Source organism: Protopterus annectens, chromosome 1.part0 (assembly GCF_019279795.1).
Source record: "Protopterus annectens isolate FY-2018-M chromosome 1.part0, PAN1.0, whole genome shotgun sequence".
NCBI classification, from domain to species: domain Eukaryota; kingdom Metazoa; phylum Chordata; order Ceratodontiformes; family Protopteridae; genus Protopterus; species Protopterus annectens.
Window position 1 is genome coordinate 1772571349 of NC_056725.1, and position 12035 is coordinate 1772583383.

General features: G+C 45.8%; 1 protein-coding gene across 7 annotated transcripts in view; it reads right to left on the reverse strand.

Moving 5' to 3' along the window:
* CEP43 (centrosomal protein 43) overlaps positions 1-12035 on the reverse strand; it is a 2274574-nt gene that overhangs the window by 629741 nt on the left and 1632798 nt on the right. The window lies entirely within an intron of this gene.

Here is a 12035-nt window from a genome sequence, read left to right on the forward strand (position 1 = left end):
TTGTCTTAAGTGTTAATTTAATAAGGTGTTAAAAGACATTGTGCAAGTGAAAAAGAATTCAAATGTATTAAAAGTAGACAGACTAAATCAACAAAGATCACACTGAAGGTGTTTGTTAGATGGACAATAGTCACTAAAATGCAGTCCTTTTAAGTGACAGCTCTACTGTTCTAAACATAAAATTCCTCAACCTCCCCTCTTGTTGATGCTTGTGTATACATTCTGCCCTTACTCTTGTCTCAGATATTCTTTCTCTTTACACCAGAATGCATCCATCACCCACCACCTCTGCTGAGATATTTCTTGGATTTGCGATCACTCAAGTTAAAAATAAGAAGTTATGTACTCACCATAACGTTCCATCTGAGTAGGTAAACTTCATTTGTCAGCAACATATGGGATTCGGATCCGACCTCGGATCCGAGCCGGCAGTTTTCAACAGCTTTAGATCAGAGTTCCAAGCTCCTCCCCTACCCATAATCCCCTGCCAACCCTGACTGACCTCAGATCAAGTTTGCCCAACAGCAGAAACTGCTATAAAATTATCATTCTCATGATAAGTGGGTAAACCCCATGGACCTGTGTATGAAGACATTCACAAGTGAGGGGGCAGGAGGGAGGGACGGTTGCTGACAAATGAAGTTTACCTACTCAGATGGAACGTTATGGTGAGTACATAACTTCTTAATCTGAAGTAGTTAACTTCATTTGTGCAGCAACCTATGGGACAGAGTCCCCAGCTACCTGAATCTTGGGCGGCCTTCATGGAAGGATGTTCCGGAGCACTGCAGAGCCAAAGGATGCTCTCCCTCTGGAGATAATGTCCAATTTATAGAGATTGATAAAGGTATGAGATGAGGCCCAAGTGGCTGCCGAGCAAATATCATCCAAAGAGACTCTAGCTCTAAAAGCCGCAGAGGTAGACACAGAACGAGTAGAGTGGGCATAGACTCCCTGAGGTGCGGGCCTGCCCGAACTTTCATTTGCTAAGAGGATACACTGTGAAATCCATCTAGACAGTGTGACTTTAGACACAGATTTACCCACGTTAAATCTGGCAAAGGAGATGAACAACTGGTCGGATTTCCTATGACCAGATGTCCTGTGGATGTAGAAGCGAAATTGTCTATGCACATCCAATGAGTGTAATTTGTATTCCCCTTGGTTATGGTGATTAGGAAAAAAGACAGGCAGGTTGATGGACTGGTTAATATTAGTTCAGAGACCCTTCGAGCCGAGGTGATAGTGACAAGAAAGGCCATTTTCCATGACAAGAATTTAAGATCTACTGTAGCTGCAGGCTCAAACGGGGGAGCTGTCAAGGCCTGAAGCACCAGCGTTAAATCCCAGGGAGGGACTACATCCTTCACTGGAGGTCTGAGCAGAAAGGTGCCCTTCAAAAAGGTCTTGCATAATTTCGTGGTGATCAAAGGGCCCAGTTCATTTCCCACGTGATAATGAGAGATAGCTGCTAGTTGAACCTTGACTGTGGAGGAGCTAGCCCCCTGATGGAACAGTCCTGACAGAAAGTCTAATACAGTGGGCAAGGGAGCTGTAAAAGGATTCAAATTTTTGCGTTCCGCCCAAATGGAGAAACGTTTCCATTTACTGCTATAGATCTTTCTAGTAGAAGGCTTGTGCACTGCTACTAGAATAGTTTTAACTGGGGAAGAGATGCTGGGAGTCCTAGCTACGAGTGGAACTGGAGCAGCCGGTTCGGGACTGGGAAATCTAGGAGGTGGGATATTAGATCCGGACTGGGATCCAGAATCCAAGGAGGATTCACCAGATGAGACCAAAGGTAAGGGAACCAGGTTTGACGAGGCCAAAATGGGGCAATGAGGATAATCCTGCTCCCCAACCAACTGGCTTTCTGAAGAAACTTCAGCATTGAACCTATGAACCTAAGCATAAAGAAGACCGGGAAACCATGCATGCACCACAGCGTCTCTCAGGGGTTACCCGAAGGGGGAAATGAGAGCGAAGTAGTCGTAACATTTTGTGTTCGAGGGAGAGGCAAAGAGATCGCAACAGGGTTGACCCCATTTGGCGAAAATCCGATTCGCTATCTCGGGATTCAAAGACCACTCCTATGGTAACAGGATGGTGTGACTTAGTTTGTCCACTAGAATGTTGGACCATCCCGGAATGTGCGTTGCTATGAGAAAGCGGTTTGTGGAGATCGCCCATTCCCACACCATCATGGCCTCTCGGCAGAGTGGGTAAGACCTGGTTCCCCCCTGTTTGTTGATGTACCAGACAACTGATATATTGTCTGTCTGAATCGCAATCGTTCCTACAGGAAGAAGGTGCTGAAGTGCTTGCAATGCTAACAGCACTGCCCTCATCTCTAGGACGTTCATATGCAGTGAGGTCTCCGTGAGGTCCCACGTGCCTTGGACTGTCCTGTCTGAACAATGCCCCCCCCCACCCAAGGCGGGAGGCGTCCTTGGTCACCGTGGCTAGTGGAGGGGTCATAGAAAAGGGGCGTCCTTGCTGGAGGTCCGGTGATTGGAGCCACCATAGGAGGGCCCTCTTGCAAGCCCTGCTGAGTGGAACGGGATGGCTCAGAGGATAGTGAAGAAAGGACCACTGCACCTGAAGGGTCCATTGTACGACCCTCATGTTCAAACGTGCCATTGGCAATAGGTTGATTGCTGCCGCCATCGAGCCAAGAGCCCTCAGGACCAATTCCGCTGGGGGAGCTGGGGATTGCAGAATGGCTTGCACGTGTAGCCTCAGGGTTAGTAGCCGGTCTGAGGTCAAGAATGCTAAGAGTTTGTTCGTGTCTAATCTGGCCCCTATGAAGTCTATGGTCTGAGTCGGAGTAAGAGACAACTTCTCTATGTTGATAGTGATCCCCAGCCGGGGAGCTAGACGAAGAAAGTAGTTTCTGGCTGCACAGAGTAGATGCCTTGTCAGGGCGGTCAGGAGCCAGTCGTCCAGGTATGGGAAGACCTGAATTCCCTGGAGCCTCAGGTGGGCCGCTATCACTGCTAACACTTTGGTGAACACCCTGGGGGCTGTGGTGAGACCAAAGGGGAGGACCCTGAATTGGTAATGACTGGCTCCTAGCCGGAAGCGGAGGAACCTCCTGGATCGCCTGTCCATCAGAATGTGGTAGTACGCATACTTGAGGTCTATAGAGCACATCCAGTCGTTCTCCCGTAACAGGGGGAGAATGGACTGAAGAGTGACCATGCAGAACTTCTCTTTGGTTACTGACAGATTCAGGGAAGAGAAGTTGAGGATTGGTCTTAAGCCCCCAGTCTTTTTTGGCACCAAGAAGAACCTGGAGTAAAACCCGGACCTGCACTGATCTGGGGGGACGTGTTGGATGGCTCTTTTTTCCAGCAAATGTTGGATTTCCATTACTGCGGCTCCCCTCTGATCGGGTGGGACATCGGGGAGGTATCTGGGGCTGCATGGGTAACGAGAAAAGGGAATCTGATATCCTCTGGATATGATGCGAAGCACCCAGCGGTCTGTCGTGATGGACTCCCAAGCTGCTGGGTGCTTCGAGAAACGCCCCCCGACTGCCTCCAGAGTGGAGCAGTTGGGCAACCCCTCAGGGGTATTGCGTGGGTTGGTTCGAGAAGGGTTCTCTGGATCCAAGGTTCCGCGGGCCCCCTCTGCCTCTAGGGTGGCGTCCACCGTGCCCTCCTCTGCCGCGGAAGGGCTGGGAGTCCAGAGCAGGACGAGACTGTTGCGACTTCCGGAACTACATCTTCTTCTGTCCCTTTTGGTTCTTAGAGAAGGACCACTGGGGAGCAGAGAAGCGGACTCCAACGGTAGACAACATCTTCCCATCCTTTTCGTTCTGGACCAAAGTATCTCACACGGTTTTGCCAAAGAGGGCAGAACCATCAAAAGGGGCATTAGCGAAAGACGCCTTAAAGGGTTCTGCGAAATCACAGTGCCGGAGCCAGGCCTGACGTCTCATAACGAGGCCCGCTCCGCTGGCTCTAGCGGCTCCTTCCGTGGCATGAGACAGTAGCTGCATAGAGGTGTTAGATATGGATCGTACAGTGGCCATCCGGGTGGAGTGCAATTGTTTGTCCTCCGCCATCATGGACTCGGGGGGGGTGATGCAGCGTACTCTTTGATAAGGTCCCGCTGCAGTCGGAGCACATGTGCCATGTAGTTCAGCAACCTCACAGAAGGTAGCCGAACTAAACACCCGCTTCCCTAGGCGGTCCATCAACCGAGACTCCCTGCTCGGGGGATAAACTGAGGGAGTCTCCTGAGCAAGTTCCTCTTGGTGGCCGCCACCACCAACATGGCATCTACAGGGGGGCCTTTGCTTCAGTGGGATTTGTCAGAGGGGGGGGGGCTGAGAATCTTGTCTGGGTGCTTGGGGACTGGCTCCACAGTGTCCGGCTCCTTCCACGCCCTGGTAGTAATCAGGTCTACCAGGGGGTCGGCCAGAGGGGACACCCAAGAGGTAGACGGGCCTGCTTCAAATGCCTCCAGGAACACGGATTCGTCCGAGGTAGGCTTTGGGGCAGACCCCCCCCTTATTCTGAGCATCTCCATGATGTCACCAAATGAGACATCTTCGGGGGGTGATCTTGGGGAGCCTTCCCCTTCCTTGAAATCCGTGTCCTCAGTCAAGGACTCGAGGGAGTCCAGGTGCCTCCTCTTGCACCTTCGCTTGTGAGGAGCCTCCTCAGGGGGGCTGTTCGAGGAGGTCTCACCAGCAACGTCTTGTTCCAATGGAACTACCTGGGACGTCAGAGCAGGCTGTCCCTGGGGCCGGGTGATGGAAGTCGGACCCAACTGAGAAGGAGTGCAGGGTGGAGCCTTGGCAAGGGCTGGGGGCCTGGAATCCCTTGACAGAACCCTCTCCACCACGTCGAATGCCGAGGGAGAGCTGCTCTCTCTGGGATCCGAGAGCAGACCCTCCCTCGGATCTGACAGACGGATCGGAGCCGGTGCCGAAGCGATCAGATCCGACCGACCAGCATGCTCCGACCTGGATGGAGCCGAAGACATACCGATACTGCTGGATCCGAAGCTCAGCCCTTGGCTCTGAGAGCTTGGATACAAAGAAAATGGACCCGACAGACTCGAGGGAAGTGTCGGCACCGAAGTACCCGAGACTATCGGCACCGACACACCCTCGGCTCCAAGGCTGCCCGGGTCCGAAGACTCTGAACCCGGGAAACAGGACAGAGAAGGAGCTATTGGGGCAAAGAAGGGGGTTGAGCTCCCCCCCAGGGGGGGGAGGCAGGAGCACTCCCATCTGCAGTTGGGCCTGGAGGAATCTTCTCATCATCCGGTCCAAATCTGCATCGGTGAGACTTCGGGTAGATCTCGACGAGGCCACCGAGGCGGGGCGGGAGTGTCGCCTCAATGACCTCGACGGAAATCGGGTCTCCTCCTCCTCAGGACCCGGTGAAAAGCACGGGAACCGGATCCGAGAAGGAGGAGACCCAGAAGTCCTGGAGGGAGAAGCCCGCTTAGCCAGGTGGGGCCGAAGCGGAGGCCTCGGCCCGCCACTTGTGGTGCTTCTCCTTCCTCCTTTCTTTCCTAGCCTCCCTCTCCTCCAGGCCTAAGGCGGGAGATTGAGTCCCGGCCGGGGGGGAGGGAAGCAGGAGTGGCAGCGGGAGCAACAGGAGGACCGGAGATAGAAGCCGAGTCTGGGGGCAGAAGACCCGCCAGAATCAGCTTAGACCTCCGGTCCTTGAGTGCCCTGGGGTTGAACGCTGCACAGATGGTACAACCAGAGGACAGGTGTTCTATCCCAAGGCACATCACACACCGAGTGTGGCCATCTGCTGGGGACAGCTTATGGCCACACTCGGTGCACTTAGAAAACACTAACTTTGGGGCCTCAGACATATTAGAAGGTAAAAAACCACACACGCTAGGCCCCAAACACACACACACAACCCTGACAGAACCACGAAGAAAGGGGGAGGTTAGAATATGGAACAAAATAAATTAAACTAAGATCATTCTAAGGGATAAGGGACCTGAAAAACACAGTCACACCAAGAGTTAAGGAAAAAAAGTTAAATTTTCTCACAAAATGGACGAAAAACGCCTGGAACTCGGGATCAAGCTGCTGAAGTAAACCGTGGCAAACTAGATCTGAGGTCAGTCAGGGTTGGCAGGGGATTATGGGTAGGGGGAGGAGTTTGGAGCTCAGATCTAAAGCTGTTGAAAACTGCTGGTTCGGATCCAAATCCCATACGTTGCTGCACAAATGAAGTTAACTACTTCAGATATGATATTCTCACATTATTAAGCTAACCTGCTAGTGGGCAACTTCTACATGGATGACAGTTCAACTCATTTAGACTCAGTAATTTTTTACTTCCTAACCATTGCTGTCTTAGAAAACTGCGGTTAGAAAAATCAATGTGGGTGTAAGTTTCTATTTGCCTGTCATCAGTAACACATCACTTAATTTTCTTTTGGCTGTTCCCATTAGGGGTCGCCACAGCAGATCATCTGTTTCCATTTCTTCCTGTCCTCTGCATCTTGCTCTGTCACACCATCCACCTGCATGTCCTCTCTCACCACATCCATAAATCTTATATTAGGCCTTCCTCTTTTCCTCTTACCTGGCAGCTTCATCCTTAGCATCCTTTTCCTCAATATACCCAGCATCTCCTCGGCATGTCCAAACCAACGCAATCTCATCTATCTAGCTTTGTCTCCAAACCGTCCTACCTGTGCTGACCCTCTAATATACTGATTCCTAATCCTGCCCATCCTTGTCACACCCAATGCAAAGCTTAACATTTTTAACTCTGCCACATCCAGTTCTGACTCCTGCCTTTTTGTCAATGCCACTGTCTCCAACCCATATAACAGAGCTGGTCTCACTACCCTCTTGTAAACCTTCCCTTTCACTCTTACTGGTACTCGTCACTCCTGACACTCTTCTCCACCCTGCCTGTACTCTCTTCTTCACCTCTCTTCCACACTCACCATTGTTCTGAACTGTTGATCCCAAGTATTTAAACTCATCCACCTTCGCCAACTCTACTCCCTGCATCCTCACCATCCCTCTATCCTCCCTCTCATTCACACACATATATTCTGTCTTAGTCCTGCTGACCTTCATTCGTCTCCTCTCTAGAGCATATCTCCACCTCTCCAGGGTCTCCTCAACCGATTCCATACTCTCAGTACATATCACAATGTCATCTGCAAACATCATAGTCCACGGGGACTCCTGTCTGATCTCGTCTGTCAATCTGTCCATCACCACTGCAAATAAGAAAGGGCTCAGAGCTAATCCTTGATGTAATCCCACCTCCACCTTAAACGCATCTGTCACTCCCACTGCAAATCTCACCGCTGTCACACTACCCTTATGTACTGAGAAATTCTACACAAGCACTCTAGGAACTGAAGTACAAATCTTGAACACCAAAATCCTAAATACACTAGCGATTGGAAAAAATACCAGAACTATAGCAAACAAATGTTTTTAATCAACAGCAACAACAACAAGGAAAAACATTAAGATCCTCTTAAGTAGCTAACAGGTAAAGAATAACAGGAGGTATGTTGGAAGCCTGCCAAAAGACCTGCATGTGACAGAAGGAGAATGCTAAACTAGAAAAACTAAGGAAAATATAAATACTGTAAAATGACAAACTAAGTACTGCTTTACCCAGAAAAGGAAGAAAAAGTGTATTTATCGCGTCAAAAAATGATGAAACAACATGAGCAAAGTGTTCAGCATCTCATGAGAACTGCAGTGAATATTATCTGGAAAAGAGATGGAAGAGAGGGACATTAAGGAAGTCTGGGAAGGAGCTTAAGCTGTGCAAGAAACCTAAGATGCTGAGTTGGTACTGCCTGTGGGGGATAAATCCTTCAGTTTGAAGTAGAAGGACTGAATTACTAAGATTTTTTCTTTTCTGTTTAGATTCATCATCAGGTAGAAATTTCTACCTTTCTCTGCTGTGGAAGCTACTCTGTAAAATCTAGTAGAAGAGCTAACCTTTACCCTAGCCCATTATTAGCTTTAAGTCAGACATCTTCACCTGCAAGTACCTTTCCTTATAGATGCTGCAATAACTTATCCCAGAGGTAGGTGTAGCTGGTTATTCTGTAACCGGTGGGAGCACTACATGTTTTAGTTTAAGGAAAAAAAATCCTCTTCTTTCATTTTGAAACTGCACCAAGGGGTCTACATCAAAACAGTGAAATCTCATAACATTGAAATTCAAAACATTGAGACATAACATCAAAACCCCAAAACAACGAAAACTCAGAATACTGAAATTGTGCATTATAACATAGAAAACTACAACGCACATGTGAATAACATCCCCTCCACCTATAACACCACCAAAGTAAGAAATACACTTTTTACTACGTTTCTGCAGGGGGGGGCAACTCCCCTGCACCCCCCCCCATAAATTAAATATACCAACTCAGATTGCACTACAGTGGAAAAAGTTAATTTCCTAACTCCGCTGTAACATGATCACCATACAGAATGTTAACATATGAATGTGTTGCTTTCATGGAAGTTAAGTTAGTGTTATGAGAAGTGCTGGGAGAAGTGAATAGGGGAAAAAGTGTTTATTTCGCCAATCTGTTTTAGGCCATACAGGTAAGTGATTTAGACATTATGTTTACATTCTGTAAGGTAATTGCGATACAGTGAGGTTAGGAAATTAACTTTTTTCCACTGTAGTGTAATCTTGGAGTTAGTATATTAAACTTACAGAGGGTGTGGGGGGCAGAGCCCCTGATATGGGGGGGGGGGTGCAGGGGGGGCTTGCCCCCCTGCAGAAATGTAGTAAAAAGTGTGTTTGTTAGTTTGATGTTATAGGTGGAGGGGATGTTATTTACATGTGTGTTGTGATGCAATATTCCAGTGTTCTGAGGTTTCGTTGTTTTGCGTTTTCGATGTTATGTTCTCCGTTTTGAAGTTCAATGCTATGAGATTTCAATGTTTTGAAGTAGAACTGTAGCAAGCTGCTACAGTTTATGCTACACACACACACACACACACACACACACACACACACACACACACACACACCACTAAATGCTTCAGTTCCTAAAAAGAAAAAAAGTCCTTTTGAACTGTAGCAAACTGCTATGTAAAACAGATGGAAAACTAGCTTATATTGCTGTAAAAGTTTAATTTTATTTTGCTATGAAGTCATAACATTCAGTACCATTTGTGAACTAGAACTTTCAGTTTCCATTCTGAAAAAAAGGAAGGCTTGCCCCCCCTGCCCCATTTTGCTGCAAGTTTGCTTTTGCTTAAAGACCATGTTTTACATAAATTCGGCAGATTTTTAATATTTTCTAGATAGGGACTACTCTTTTATATTACAATAATTTGTAATGGATCTTGTATAAGGATTAATAAGAAAACTGTATACCGCTAATAAACTAAAAAAAAAATATTCAACAACAGCAAAGATTACAACCTTCAAGTTTATTAACATCCATAGCTTCAACAGTCATTGCCTTCACAGTACTTAAAATCACATAAAATAACAAAGATATAAATATTCTTTCTTAAAAAATAAACAATAAAGCAATATATCAACACATCAATTAAGTATATGGGGCCAGTATACATGTGATACTTTGGCAGTTATTTACACAATTTATTTGTGAAATGAATCATTTAATGGTAAGACTAACAGAAGGTTTAAAACAAGGAAAGAATGTTTAAATGACATCAACAATAAAAGATATATGACTCAATGATGATTAAGTGTGTTTAAAACTTGAGTATCAGAAAAAGTGAAGATGGGGGACAGAAAAGTAAACCATGGATAGTTCTGGTACTACCAGAAGGTGAACTTATTTTGAAATTTCACAAACTTTACCCATCTGGCCTAAACAGTGATTTTAGTCAAAAAGCTTTGATCGGTAAGAGTATTAATTTATGTAGTTTATGTATGACATCTACATTGCATAAAATATTATATACCTTATATACTTTATATTAAAAGTAAGTACACATTTATTTAACAGCACCAATATATGACTAGACAGTCCTTGAAAGGGCAACTACATTTGTCGTATGACTGAAAAAACAATAATGGCACAACTGTAAATGGCAAGAGAAAGCCAAATAAAAAAAAAAATCATTGCCAAAGAGAAATACTTGAAAAAGCACAGAAAGACTATTATCCCAAAAACAGATATATTTATAAAGCTCTACTTTCAGCTATTTTTGTCCGAAATTCAAGATGAATTCTGCAGTTTCTAACAGTACTTACCAAGCTGCTTTAAGTGGCTCGGACATTCTTAGAATTGTTTATTTTCCCTTACCGTGAGGTTATAAGGTGATGTAACAAGACTCAGAGGTTGGGATTCATAGACATGTAGTATACCGTATCCACCTGCATCAGAATCAGCAATGCATAGACAGGTGCAGGTCATACCTAAGTCATAGTTTTATGTTATGCTTCACTTCAGTGAAGATAGCACTGGCAACTTTCTCCAAGAGGTCCACCAAACTAAGCAGGTTTGATTTGCCCCTGACAAATCCAAATTGTATTGGATTCAGTGTCTCAAAATTTTCCACGTCTTTATATAAAATATCCATGACAGTTCTTTTCGTGACCTTAGAAATAAAGTAAGCCAGACTTACAGGTCTGTGTTACCCTTCTGCAGAAGCATAACTATTGCATTCCTCCATTTGCTAGGCATAAAGACAGTTTGGAGGCTAAGGTAGAACAATGATCCTAAGGGACCAACAAGACATGTTTTATGCTACTCAGGAGACAACCTGGAATATTATCAGACCCCATAAATAGCTGGGGGAGTAACTGTCAAGGGCATAACTTGGGAAGTCTCTGGGGGACAAGTGGGTGAAACAGGAACTAAATTTGTCAGCTAGTAGGTTTACTATATTCTCCATCTCTGTACAGGTGATTCTGTCTACAATTAGTACAACACACCATTCTGTACTTCCCTTGAAGTTGAATGCATAACTGAAGGGATTATGGTTGTCCTTTACCTGCGAGGCTAACTTTACCTCAAAATTGGCTTAGGTGGATTTGATAAGACTCCTGAGTTGATTATGTAGTTTAATGAGTTTTGAATCTTTGCATTGATAGTCACTGCACTTCACAGTTTTTGCCATGGATTTCTTTCTTTTTGTTATACAAATTGTTGATACTGAGATTCCAGAGTGGGTTAGATATATGCTTTTTTCTCTTACTTCTGGGGAGGGAAGGGTAGAGCTGCCGCAGAGTAGTTGTTTACATGATGGTACTGGGTTTCTGTGAAAAATTAGAAGCAGCAACAGTGTTTATGCAGTTTGAGGGGTTTGAAATTTTGCTAGGGTGTCACCCAGTAGTAGGGGGTTAGCTTTGGAATAATATCCAAGTGTACTGGAGTTGGATGAGGTGAAAGGTTTCAGTTTGATTTCAAAGAACACAGCTTTATGATCCGACTTGACAAATGAGGACATACTGGGGAGGGAAGGGTAGAGCTGCCTCAGAGTAGTTGTTTACATGATGGTACTGGGTTTCTGTGAAAAATTAGAAGCAGCAACAGTGTTTATGCAGTTTGAGGGGTTTGAAATTTTGCTAGGGTGTCACCCAGTAGTAGGGGGTTAGCTTTGGAATAATATCCAAGTGTACTGGAGTTGGATGAGGTAAAAGGTTTCAGTTTGATTTCAAAGAACACAGCTTTATGATCCGACTTGACAAATGAGGACATAACACTCTGGTGAGTGCAAAATTTTCCCATGTTTGGCAGGATCAGGTCAAGGATTTTGGTGCCCCTAGTGGGTGTATGGGCTAGCTGGTCCAGAGCATTTGTTTTGACAAAGTTCAGGGATCTTTGACCATGAACACTGGATGCTGTGTAAGTTTCCCAGTTTACAGTACAGTAGTTGAAATTACCAAGAACTATAGTGTTGGGTTCAATGTAGACCATATCCAGTACATAGGTTGGTACTAGGCTATCAGCCCTAGGGCCTATGCAAGCCTAGCCATAACAATTCCCTGGATATTTCTTCCCACAATATTTACTTTTCTGGACCCCTGAATAGCAGGGTGACTGACATGATCCCCGAGGTGAAT